Source organism: Myotis davidii, unplaced genomic scaffold, assembly GCF_000327345.1.
Source record: "Myotis davidii unplaced genomic scaffold, ASM32734v1 scaffold854, whole genome shotgun sequence".
NCBI classification, from domain to species: Eukaryota; Metazoa; Chordata; class Mammalia; order Chiroptera; family Vespertilionidae; genus Myotis; species Myotis davidii.
In genome coordinates, this window is record NW_006285939.1 from 664356 (window position 1) to 677038 (window position 12683).

General features: G+C 40.8%; 1 long non-coding RNA gene across 1 annotated transcript in view; it reads right to left on the reverse strand.

The window, feature by feature from the left end:
- Window positions 1-10237, reverse strand: part of LOC107182044 — a 15432-nt gene extending 5195 nt beyond the window's left edge. Inside the window, exons 1-2 of the long non-coding RNA XR_001512760.1 lie at window positions 10145-10237; window positions 2850-2959 (exon numbers count right to left, since the gene is read on the reverse strand). This is a non-coding gene — a long non-coding RNA (uncharacterized LOC107182044). The remainder of the gene's footprint in view (window positions 1-2849; window positions 2960-10144) is intronic.
- Between the last annotated feature and the right edge of the window lie 2446 nt (window positions 10238-12683).

The window sequence follows — 12683 nt, forward strand, 5'->3', positions numbered from 1 at the left end:
CTTCTCTAACCCTTTACACACTGTCACTGTCCTCAAGCAAAATCCAGCTCTCATCGTATAGTTTATAAAGATAGATTTTAGTTTCAAGAGTTATGGAATGAGAGTCTAGAAGAATTCATTCATGCTCAATTATAAAAATCAAATAAATGTAGAGCTATACATGTTAGTGAACAAGATGAAAATAAAATATGAGATGTGAGGAAAAATGAGTAATGCAATATGGTATGCAAAACTTTTCAATCCATCCTGAATGGAACATAAACTAAATGGTAGCTCTACCATCTTAGGAAGAAATAATAAGAATGTTAATTATCCTATATAATAAAAGCCTAGGTGGCATCACACCCTCGCACGACACCCTTGAGCAAGATGGCTGCCCTCACGTAGTCACAAGATAACCACCCTCATGTTGTCACAAGATGACTGCCACAAGATGGCTGGCAGGAGAGGGCAGTTGTGGGCAATCAGGCTAGCAGGTGAAAGCAGTTATGAGTGAACAGGCCAACGGGAGAGGGCAGTTGGGGGTGATTGGGTTGGCAGGGGAGGGCAGTTGGGGGCAACCAGACCTGAAGGGGAGGGCAGTTGGGGGAAACCAGGCCTGCAGGGGAGGGCAGTTGGGGGAAACCAGGCCTACAGGGGAGGGCAGTTGGGGGTGATCAGGCTGGCAGGTCGGTGAGTGAATAGGAGCCAGCAGTCCCAGATTGTGAGAGGGATGTCCAACTGCCGGGACGTCCTGCAGGGATCAGGCCTAACCCGGCAGTTGGACATCCCCCGAGGGGTCCCAGATTGGAGAGGATGCAGGCCGGGCTAAAGGACACCCCCTCCCATGCACGAATTTCATGCACTGGGCCTCCAGTTTTAAATAACAGGGCAAAATGAGATGAAACAAGAGAATGAGGTAAAGAATAAATTAGATGTCAAAAGCATGTCATTATAGAACTAAGAATTAAACACTGCAATAAATATGGTATATAGTTAAAATTGACTTGTTTATAAGACAAAGACAGGTGTACATAAATTAATAAAAAGAAAAGGGGAGTGGTGAAGGCCTGGGGACGGGGTGGGAGCAGGTACAGGCTAGCTAGAAGGAGTCAATGGGGGGAAAGGAGGACATCTGTAATACTTTTCAACAATAAAAATTAGAAGGGCACTAATCCCTCCACCCCCGCCCCAAAAAGTGAAAAATCAATGTTTATCTATGTATATTAGCACTGCATTGCTGTTTTTTACAAAAGATATATATTGAGGTGTCTTTGTAGTTCTTGCCTTGGATCAAACTATCATTTAAATTATAAATGATCTCCAGTTTTTTGGTAAATATTTTGAAAAGAGCTGAGAAATAGTTCAATATTATTTACTAGTGACCCAGGGCCTAAGCTGGCAGTTGGATATCCTTAAAAAAAAGAAGAGGGGAAAAACAAAAGATAATGCATGTAATGGCTTCATCAGAAGCTCAGGATAAAACCTGGAGATAAGGCAAAGAACTCAATAAATCCTCTCTCCGGTGCAAGCTTGTACAGTGGAGTAGCCACTTCTGCAGGAAAGGCATAAAGCCCTACCCAGGTATTTTCCCCCTATAGTCCTTAGGGATCCAAAGCATAAGACAATGGGAAAAGGGCAGCAAACCCTATTACCCTCAAAGCACAGGTTTACGCCCTACACTGGGGTTAGAGAAGGTAGGAAAGCATCTTGGACTCAGACAGTAACTCCTCCCCCAATCCTGAAGAAAGGACAGAATATCTGAGAAGGCACCATGCCAGGAATGCTCTGATAAGGCTGAACAAGGACAACAGAGAATGCCAATCCCATCTCCAACCAAATGTGCATGCAACAGAATTACAACAAGAGCACTCTATTGCTAAGGAGTGGACCAGATCCTAGATAGGAGCCTTCTCTTAGGTGCAGGTACAATGGGAGACCTAAAGTAAAGGGTAGAACAGACATTAAGGTAAACCAGTGGTTCTCAACCTGTGGGTTGCGACCCCTTTGGTGGTCGAACGACCCTTTCACAGGGGTCACCTAAGACCATCCTGCATATCAGATATTTACATTATGATTCATAACAGTAGCAACATTACAGTTTTGAAGTAGCAATGAAAATAATTATATGGTTGGGTCACAACATGAGGAACTGTATTTAAAGGGCCAAAAGGTTGAGAACCACTGAGGTAAACCCTGTGGTATGCCATTTTCCACAAGGTAATGGCACCAGTAAAACTGGTGGTGTCACTGAGCCCAACAGAATGTGAATGTTGTAGTGCTTTTATCCATAATTGCCAAAACCTGAAATCAACCCAAATGTCCTTCAACTGGTGAATGGCTAATAAAACTGGTGTAGTCATGGAGTGGAATGGTATTCAGCAGAGAAAAAAAGTAAATTCTGATACTTAATATATATTTAAATATATATATATAAAGAAAATACTTGGAATATTCTTCAGTATTATTATTTTATTATACATAATTATTTTCTTTATTCTCCACAATATGTGATTATGTGTAATCCAAAATTAGTATTTTATTTACAAAGTACATACTATGCAAGAAATTAACATTAGGTGGATGAGAAAGGTCATATTCAAGTCTATACAAATCTATAATTGCTAGTTTAAGAAAATATAAAATAGCTCATTTTAATGTCATGTTTTATATATTAAAATATTTAAAGGAAGAATAGAAATTCGCCCTTATGAATGTGGAGTGTGCAGCAAGAAAATCCCCCAAAATATGTTTTCCCATTTTAAAAGGTCTGCCTAGCTCTCTCCTGCATTTGTGTTAGAAAAGCCTTTGTGCACGGCGCTGAAACCAGCCTGCTCAAGAACCTGCAACAGAACAGGGTGCAGTCATACCATGCCCAGTCGGGGGTACAGCGTGCGACGGCCCTGCAAGCTCATCATCGCTGATCCACTTGTCTCTGAGGTAGGTGTCATCGGCTGTCCACATACCATGTTCATTCTCACTAGAAAATAAATGCACATATTTGTTCATGGTATCAAAGAACTTACGCATTTAAGAATCTCTGATAATCTACAGTAGTTATTAATTGACATTCACCGGCATTTCTGTTCCACCACCTAATTCCATTGTCAGTGCCTGGAGCTGGCCCACTTCCAAAGAGAATTCCAAAATCCCCATGTCTGATCACAAATTCCATCTCCTCCAACTTTTACCTGGCTTGCAAACCAGCTGCCTCGGATCTATCCACCTCCCACCTGCTTTCCTCCTTTCCCTAGGCTGTGGGAGGGCAGCACTAGGGCCACTCGACTTTCTCATATCAACAGAGAGCCCTTTGGAAAACACTGGTATATCACTGGTTTTCTCTACCATTCCTCCACTGCAGCTAATCCTGAACTACCACCTGCATGTAGTTCTGATCTTAACCCTCTGCTGTAGTAAAAATGCAGCCACTTCTAGAAAATGCAGGCCAGAAAACCAGAACTCTTTCAACTTACTTTTAAAATGTGTACTTAGATGCGTCAACATTCTTCATTACTCCTTCTTTTCTTCCTGTTCAAAAGTTATCCTTCCACATTCTCAACTACAATGCCTCTGTCTCATGAGACGTTTTTCTAAAATTTCATATGTGTATATATATATGTTTTATATATATAAAATCTCTCCCTACCTACAAATTCTTTAATATTATAAGGATACTTGATTCACCCTCATTGCAAAGATAGAAAACCCTTCAAAGGTTCTATCTCAATCTAACTACTGCTCTATTTCTAACAGACTTTGCAAATACAAATCCACACTCATTTCCATTTGCTTCCCAACTTCTCACTGTGACTCAGTTTCTTCTCTTGTGCTATCTTCTTGGCTCCTGCTGTACTTACACTTACAACCCACTTAACAGAAGCCTCCTATTATTTGACTTCTGAGTCTAATTTTTAATGTCCAGAAAAAAATTCCCACTAAAATTTAATTATACTGGTCTACCAACTTCAGAATAAGCAAAGGCTCCTTCCTGGACACATAACTTTAGCATGTTGGCTATGTGGTCCCTTTCTCCTCTTTTTTTTTTAAAAAAAAAATTAAGTTATTTATTTTTCTTTTTATTCTTTATCGTTGAAGGTATTTCATATGTCCCTGTTTTCCCCCATTGACTTCTCCCAGCCTGCCCACACCCCATAGCCCAGGTCTCCATCCCCCTATTGTCTATGTCCACTGGTTATGCATATATGCATACAAGTTCATTGGTTGATCTCTTCCCAACCACCCACCCTCCCCTCTGAGGCATTCCCTCTGAGGTTTTACAGTCTGTCAATGCTTCTATGTCTCTAGATCTATTTTTATTCATCAGTTTACATTTTTCATTACTGTATATCCTACACTAGAGGCCTGGTACACGAAATTCATGCACCAGTGGGGTCCCTCAGCCTGGCCTGCAGGATCAGGCCAAAACTGGCTAACATCCCCCCAGGGGTCCCAGATTGGGAGAGGGTGCAGACCAGGCCGAGGGATCCCATCGGTACACAACTGGAGCCAGGGAGGGGCGCAGGAGGTTGGCCAGCCTGGGAGGGGTCTTGGGAGGGGTCCAGGGCATGTCTGTCCCATCTTGCTCAGTCCCAATCAGCAGTAAGTTAACCTACTGGTTGAAGCATCTGCCCCTTGGTGGTCCGTGCACAACATAGTGATTTGTCGACTGGTCAACTGTCTGCCCCTGGTTGTCATTGCACATCATAGTGAGTGGTTGAGTAGCCTTAGCATATTATGCTTTGATTGGTTGAACAGAAGACCAGACGGACACTTAGCATATTAGGCATTTATTATAGGATATGAACGAGATCATGTTTATCTTTCTCCAACTGGCTATTTTGCATAGCATAATGCTCTCCAGTTCCTTCCACACTGCTGCAAATGGTAAAAGTTCCTTATTTTCTTTTTATAGCATAGTATTCCATTGTGTAGATGTACCACTGTTTTTTAATACATTCATCTGCTGATGGGAATTTAGGCTGTTTCCAAAATCTTAGCTATTGTAAATTGTGCTACTATGAACATAGGGTTGTATATATTCTTTCTGATTGGTGTTTCTGATTTCCTGGGATATATTCCTAGAAGTGGGGTCACTGGGTCAAACTATCCTTCATGACAGTCGAATGGGAGTTCTATTTTTAATTTTTTGAGGAAATTCCGTACTGTTTTCCACAGTGGCTGCACCAATCTGCCTTCCCACCAGCAGTGCACAAGGGTGTAGATGTCTGACATTTTGCTGCCTATGTATTCTTTTAAGATTTCTATGGTTACATGTCTTAGATTTAAATCTTTTATCCATTTTGAGTTTATTTTTGTGTATGGTGTAAGTCGGTGGTCCAGTTTCATTTTTTTTGCATGTATCTGCTAATTTCCCAATACCATTTATTGAAGAGACCATCTTTCCTCTATTGTATGCTCTTGTCTGCTTTGTCAAAAATGAATTGAGTATAATGGCTTGGGTTGATTTCTGGGTTCTCTGTTCTGTTCCATTGGTCCATATGCCTGATCTTGTGATAGTACCAGGCTGTTCTGAGTACAGTGGCTCTGTAGTATAACTTGATATCTGGTATTGCAATCCTCCAACTTTATTCTTTTTTCTCAAGATTACTACAGCTATTTGGGGTCTTTTTTTATTCCATAAGTTTTTGGATAGTTTTTTTTCTAGGGCTGTGAAATATGCTGTTGGTATTTTAATAGGGATTGCATTGAATCTGTAGATTGCATTGGGTAGTATGGATATTTTAATGATGTTGATTTTACCAACTCATGAACATGGTATATTCTTCCACCTGTTTATATCTTCCTCTACCTCTTTTTTCAGTGTCCTGTAGTTTTTCATGTGCAGGTCTTTTACTTCCTTGGTTAAGTTTATTCCCAAGTATCTAAATTTTTTTGTAGCAATAGTAAACGGGGTTGTTTGCTTGGTTTCCCTTTCTGAGAGTTCATTATAGGTGTATAAAAATGGCATAGATTTCTGGGTTTTAATTTTATATCCTGTTATGTTGTTGAATCCATTTATTACATCTAGTAGTTTTCTGATGGAGTCTTTAGGATTTTCTACATACAGTATCCATTCTGTAGTTTTTGGAATACAGGTCTTTTACCTCCTTGGTTAAGTTTATTCCTTATGTTTTTTATGTAGTGGAAAATGGGATTGTTTTCTTAGTTTCTCTTTCTGTCAGTTCATTGTTGGTGTATAAAAATGCCATAGATTTCTGGGTGTTAAATTTCTATCCTGCTATGTTGTCAAATTCACTTATTAAATCTAGTAAATTTTTATGGAGTCTTTTATTTGCAAATAATGTACCATACTTGCATCTCTGAAATAAATCCCACTTGGTTATGGTGTATGATGTTTTTAATATATTGCTGGATTTGCTAATATTCTGTTGAGAATTTTAGGATATATGTTCATCAAAAACATTGGCCTGTAATGCTCTTCTTTGTAGTGTCTTTATCTGGTTTTGGAATTAGAGTAATGCTGGCCTCATAAAAAGAGCTTGGATGTGTTCCTTCCTCTTGGATTTTCTTAGTTTGGAGAGTATAGGTGTTAGTTCTTCTTTGAATGTTAGATAAAACTCTCCTGTGAAACCATCTGGATCAGGGTGGTTTTTTTGCTGGATTTTTTTTTTATCACTGCTTCAGTTTCATCAGCAGTTATCTGCCTATTTAGGTTTTCTGATTCTTTCTGATTGAGTTTTAGAAGATTGTATTTTTCTAGGAATATGTCTATTTTGTAAAGGTTGTCCAGTTTGTTGCAATAGAGTTGTTCATAGTATTTTTTATGACTCTGTGTAGTTGTGTAGTCAGTTGTTACTTGACCCCTTTTTGTTTCTGATTTTGTTTATTTGGGTCCTTTCTCTTTGTTTCTTATTGAGTCTAGCTAGAAGTTCATCAATCTTGTTTATGCTTTTGAAAATTTTTTTCACGCCTTCACATTCAGTCTGTGTTAGTCCTTTGTTCTGAGGTCGGTCTCTTATAGACAGCATAAGTATGGGTTATGTTTTCTTAATCTTTTGACTACCCTGTCTTTTGATTGGAACATTTAATCCATTTATTTTTAAGGTTATTATAGATAGGTACTTGTTTATTGCCATTTTTATTCTTTATGCCTGTGTTTCTCCCTCTTTATTTTTTCTTCTTAAAGCAGGCTCGTTAGGATTTCTTGTGTTGTTAGTTTGATGGTAATAAACTCCGTTAGTGTTTTTTTTGTTTGTGAACTCCTGATTTCTCCTTCAATTTTGAATGGTAGTCTCGCTCGATAGAGTGTCTTGGATTAAGTCCCTTGCTTTTCTTTACTTTGTATTCTTCCTGCCACTCCCTTCTGGCTTGATGTGTTTCTGTTGAGAAGTCAGCTGATAGCCTAATGGGAGATCCCTTATAGGTAACTTCCTGTCTCTCTCTTTCAGCCTTTAAGATTCTTTCTTTGCCTTTAACACATGGCATTTAATTATGACGTGTCTTAGTGTGGGTCTTTTTGGGTTCATCTTGACTGGGGCTGTCTGTGCTTCTTGGACTTATGTGACCTTTTTCTTCCCCAAGTCAAGGAAGTTTTCGGTCATTATTTCTTCAAACAGGCTTTCTATTCCTTGTTCTGCTTCTTCTCCTTCTGGCACCCCTATTATGCAGATGTTGCTTCATTTTATGTTGTCCCTAAACTTCCTTAAACTCTCCTCCTGCTTTTTAATTTTTTTCCCCAATTGCCACTCTGTGCGTTTTTCTCTACCTTATCTTCTAACTCGTTGATTTGGTCCTCGGCTTCTTCTAGTCTACTGTTGAAACCTTCCACTGTGTTATTTATTATAGGCATGCCATTCTTCATTTCCTCTTGATTCTTATCCATGTTGGTGTATTTTTTTATTCAGCTCCTTATAATTCTCACTGAGCCCTAACCAGTTTGACTCAGTGGATAGAGCATCGGTCTGCGGACTGAAGGGTCCCAGGTTCAATTCCAGTCAAGGGCATTTACCGTGGTTGTGGGCACATCCCCAGTGAGGGTTGTGCAGGAAGCAGCTGATCAATGTTTCTCTCTCATTGATGTTTCTAACTCTCTATACCTCTCCCTTCCTCTCTGTAAAAAATCAATAAAATATATTTTAAAAAACTCAGGGCTGGTTCAGCAAAGTTCTGCTGGCTCCCTGGGCTTTGCCTCTGCCTGCCTTCACCTGTCAGCCAGCTGTCAATCTTAATCACTCAAAAGTCTGTTCCTCACAGGGCTTTAGGAGGAAGAGGTGATGGTTTAGCTTTCAGAGAATATGGTGTATGTGTTCTCCTATCCACTTAATTATGGATGTCTTGCTGGTAGGAAGGATTTCTCCTCTGACTTGCTATCAGTGAAATTGGGACTCACTAGATTTTGCTCTGATATTGTTGAATCTGGTCCCTTGGTGTCTATCTAGGTCTCCTGGAAGCTGCTCTAGTGCAAGAGAATATGAATCGCTGTCTCTTTTTGACCCTGGGCAACTTGATTGAGATCCCAGAGATTGAAGCCCCTAGTAGTCCAGTGGTCATGGAGTCCTTAACCCAGAGGCTGGGTATGCCTTGAGTTTCACGCCTTGATTGTCTCTGTTCTGAGTTGTACTCCCTTCTCTCACTTATCTGGTCCCTCAGGTCAGCTGCAGATGGCAGGGTGGCATATACACTGTCCCTTTAGTGTGCACTGATTGTATGATCCCAGAGTCTGGGCAGGTTTGTGCACAAGGTCCCTCTGGTGTGCACTCACTGCGTGGTCCTGGAGGCCACTCACTGTGGGGGTCCCAGATTCTGCAATGGGGGTCTCTTGCGAGTTCCCACTGGCCAGTGGTTCATTGTGTGGGTCCAAGGTGGTATCCAAGGCTAGTCTGGTGATGGTGAGGATATGCTCCTAGCACCAATGCTGCCCTCTTCAAGATGGCATGATTTCCTTGTCAGAGCCATGCCTGCCCAGGGAGTGCCTGTGGCAGTAGCAGGGGTTCTTTGTCCAGGAGAGCCTGATCTGCCAGCCTCTGCGACTCCTGTGAGATCTAACTCTCCCTCACACACAAATACACACTCACCACACATGTCCACACCCACACACCCGTCACTCCCTTACTCATTCACACTCTCCCCCTCACTGCAGTCCTGCTCCCTGTCTACATTTCCATTGTCATCTCTACTACTTTCCCTCATGTATTTCAATATTTAACCTTAAAAAAAATAAATGCTTTCTTCTTTTGCTTCTATGGGTAATTTCAGATTTCTTACTTTTTCTCCTTCTCTATTTCCTGCCAGCCATCTTTAAGAATCTTTTCTTCACAGAGCTGATAAGGAACGCGTCTCTCCATAGTTCTCTATCTTCTGTACACACAGTCCTTGGGCATTGGCACTATAATATTTACCACATTATATTTAAATTTGTCTTTTTATGTGTTCCCCTAATTAAACTGTAAACTGCAATATTTTGTATTTGTAAACACTGCTTAGTATATAATTAGTACCTACTGCTTAGGACATGCTATTAGAATACAGCTTTGTCATTTAATGTACTTCTGAAAGTTGAACATAAAAGATTTATACTGTACACATTATTATAGTATTATCCCAGTGACTATAGGTAATGTTACTAAGCAATCTCTATGGAAGTATGACTCAATAAAATGTTTCCTTATTTGGTATGGTTTTTCACATAACACCTAAATCTGAACATTTTATGAGCATAAGAGCTGCTACCAGTGTTTCTTTGTTTTTCTTGATGTAAATTTATTTTTCTCTTGGTTCTTTAATTTTTTTCATACAAAGTACAAAAAAATCACCAAGCTGAGTCCCATTGTTTCTAGCATATTATTTTCTTTATAGAACCAGCCATAATTTCTAATAAAACGTCACTGTGCACCAAGCTTTACCTTACCTCAAGTACAATGGCCCCTCAGGAGCTCCAGACACATTTACAAGAGCTTGGGAAACATGGAATTGCTGAGATGACAAAAATGAAATTTTGTAGGCATATCTTTTTCTTGTGTTAATACCATATTTATGAGATCATAAATACATTCTATTTCTAGCCAAATCAGCTTGTACTTATTACAAAGAGCTATATCTTGAAATATACCAAACATTTGAGAGCCATGATTCACTATATCCCCTCAGAGGAGTTATAGCTATTAATAGGCATAAACAGAAAACTAAATAAGCTCATTAGTCATACCTTTCTGTAGATTCTTGAAATACATCCACGAAATCACTATGTTTGTAATCCGAAAAAGAGAATGGTACCTTATCTAAGTTAATTTGATTTGCAAAAACCTATAGGAATAAGAAAGAATACAAAATTATGGCTAAGATTTCAAAAAAATGTAGTTTCAAAATATGACTTCTGTAGCTTCTTAAAATACAACAAGAAGTACAAATTGACTTTTATACGAACAGTCAGGAATGAAAAGTATAGCACAGGATACACAGTCAGTAATCCACACTAATAAAAGAGAAAGATACAAATTGACCATACCCCCGAACGCATCCCATTGGCTAATCAGCAGGATATGCAAATTAACTGCCAACCAAGATGGCAGCCAACAGCCAGGCAGCTGAAGTGAACAGGAGGCTTGCTTGCTTCAGTGACGGAGGAAGCCAACATTCCCGGCCTGTGGCAGCCCAGCTCTGAGCTCCAGATGCAACAATGTTGCAATTATAGAAGCTAAACAAAGCCCAGATAACCCGCTTACAGCAGCTGAGACCTCAAGCTGGAACCGGCCTCAGAGCTAAAGCCGGCTCTCAGCTTGTGACAGCCACAGAAGGTAAATAAAACCCAGACTAAAAAAAAAAGCAAAAAAGGAGAGGTTGGGAGCTTCAATCACCCGCCAGCCTGAAAACGGCCCTCAGCCCCTCATCCAGGCTTGGCCAGGCACCCCAAAGGGGACCCCCACCCTAAAGGGGGTGCAGGCAGCCTAAAAACAGCCCTCAGCCCCTCACCCAGACTGGCCAGGCACCGCCCCCAGAAGCCTCAGCAGCCGGTCTTGCCTTGGGGCCTGGGTTCCGTTCATCAGCGGGTCCAGGCTTCAAGGCAAGGCCTGCCCCTAGAAGCCCCTGCAGTGGGTCTTGTTTTGAGGCCTGGGTTCCGTTCATCAGCAGTCCAGGCTTCAAGGCAAGGCCTTCCCCCAGAAGCCCCAGCTACTTTAAAAATAGAAGGATCTCCTTTTGAACCAATCTGTTTAGATTCATGATTAGTAAAACAGTATGGAACTAATGAAATACAGTGATAGGAATTAGGAAGTGTGACACTGATGGTTCTGGGCATGTGAAGGGTGAGGGACAGAAGGGTATACATGGTCTTCCCTTCAGTTCTGCTGGAGAGATGAGCTCTGAGGGCCGGAGCTGCTCCATGCCCAGAGGAGGTAGGTGTGGTCAGTGGCTCTGTTACAGAACTTCTTGCCAAGCAGAGAGCTTACCCGACCCACAGGAACCTTTTCACTCCAGAAAACAGAAACAGCCAGTTCCCAATGTGCATGGGAAAACCAGTGTAACCTCTTGTGCACAGTGTCCTGATGGAGTGATAGGGGAGGTGGGCAAGGGGAGCAGTGCAGTTATTAGGCAGCTGGAGTGGGAGTGGAAAGGCCATGAAATGTCCACAGTCCTGGCTGTGTCCACAGCCTGGGTGGCTCCTCCAGGCACTGGCTGAGGGATAGGGCTGATTCTCTCAGGAAGGGAATATTCCATGGGTGAAAGATTTACAGGCTGAGGGTGGGCCGTGTGTTAGTTTGGGGCAAATCCCGTCAGCATTCCTTCTGCCAAGCCCTCAAAGAAATAAGTCAGAGGCACCCCCACCCCCAAGACCCCTTCGTGGACATTTTATCATCTACGTGATTTTTAATCCCTTCAGGGAGACTTTCTATCCTGCAGTCCCATCCCACCCCACTGTTGCTGTTTGTCTGCCAGCTGGGTTGAGCATCAAGGGGAAAGGGGGTTAATACTCACTGAAAGACTACTGATCCTACTGGGAAACCAACCTATTTACTGTACTGTTGTAAATATCATACCCTTTATATCCTGTATATTGGCTTCTTTTAAATAAGTTGAAATGTCTTAGAAAAAAAGAAGAAAAGAAGGCAAGACAGGGCGGGACCGAGAAGACCCAGAAGCCGCCTGATATGGTAGTAACTCTACCAGTAAGCACTCTGAAAGTCAGTGGCATAAATGCACCAATTAAAGGACAGATTATGAGGGTGAATCAAAAATAAAACCCACTTTAAATAAAGATACATATAGATTAAAAGTAAATGAATTAAGCTGCAGCCTGTTTTGCTCAGTGGATAGAGCATTAGCCCGTGGACTGAAGGGTCCCAGGTTAGATTCTAGTCAAGGGCATGTACCTCAGTTGCTGGCTTGATCCTCAGTCCCTAGAAGAGCATGTGCAGGAGGCAACCAATCAATGTGTCTCTCCCTTTCCCTTCACTCTCTCTAAAATTCAATGGAAAAATATCCTTGGGTGAAGATTAACAAAAACAAAGTAAATGGATTAAGTAACATTAAAGAGATTATAAGAAAAATATATTCCAAATTCCGTTAGTTGTATAATGGTTATGTTTAAATTATTAACGCCTAAGAAATTGGGTGAAGGACACATATGATATGCTGTAGTATTTTATAGTTTTTTTACATGTATGAGATTATTTCAAATTAAAATATTAAAACAATAAAAAGTTAATAAAATATTAATTAAAATGTATCTGCATTACATGAACAAATCT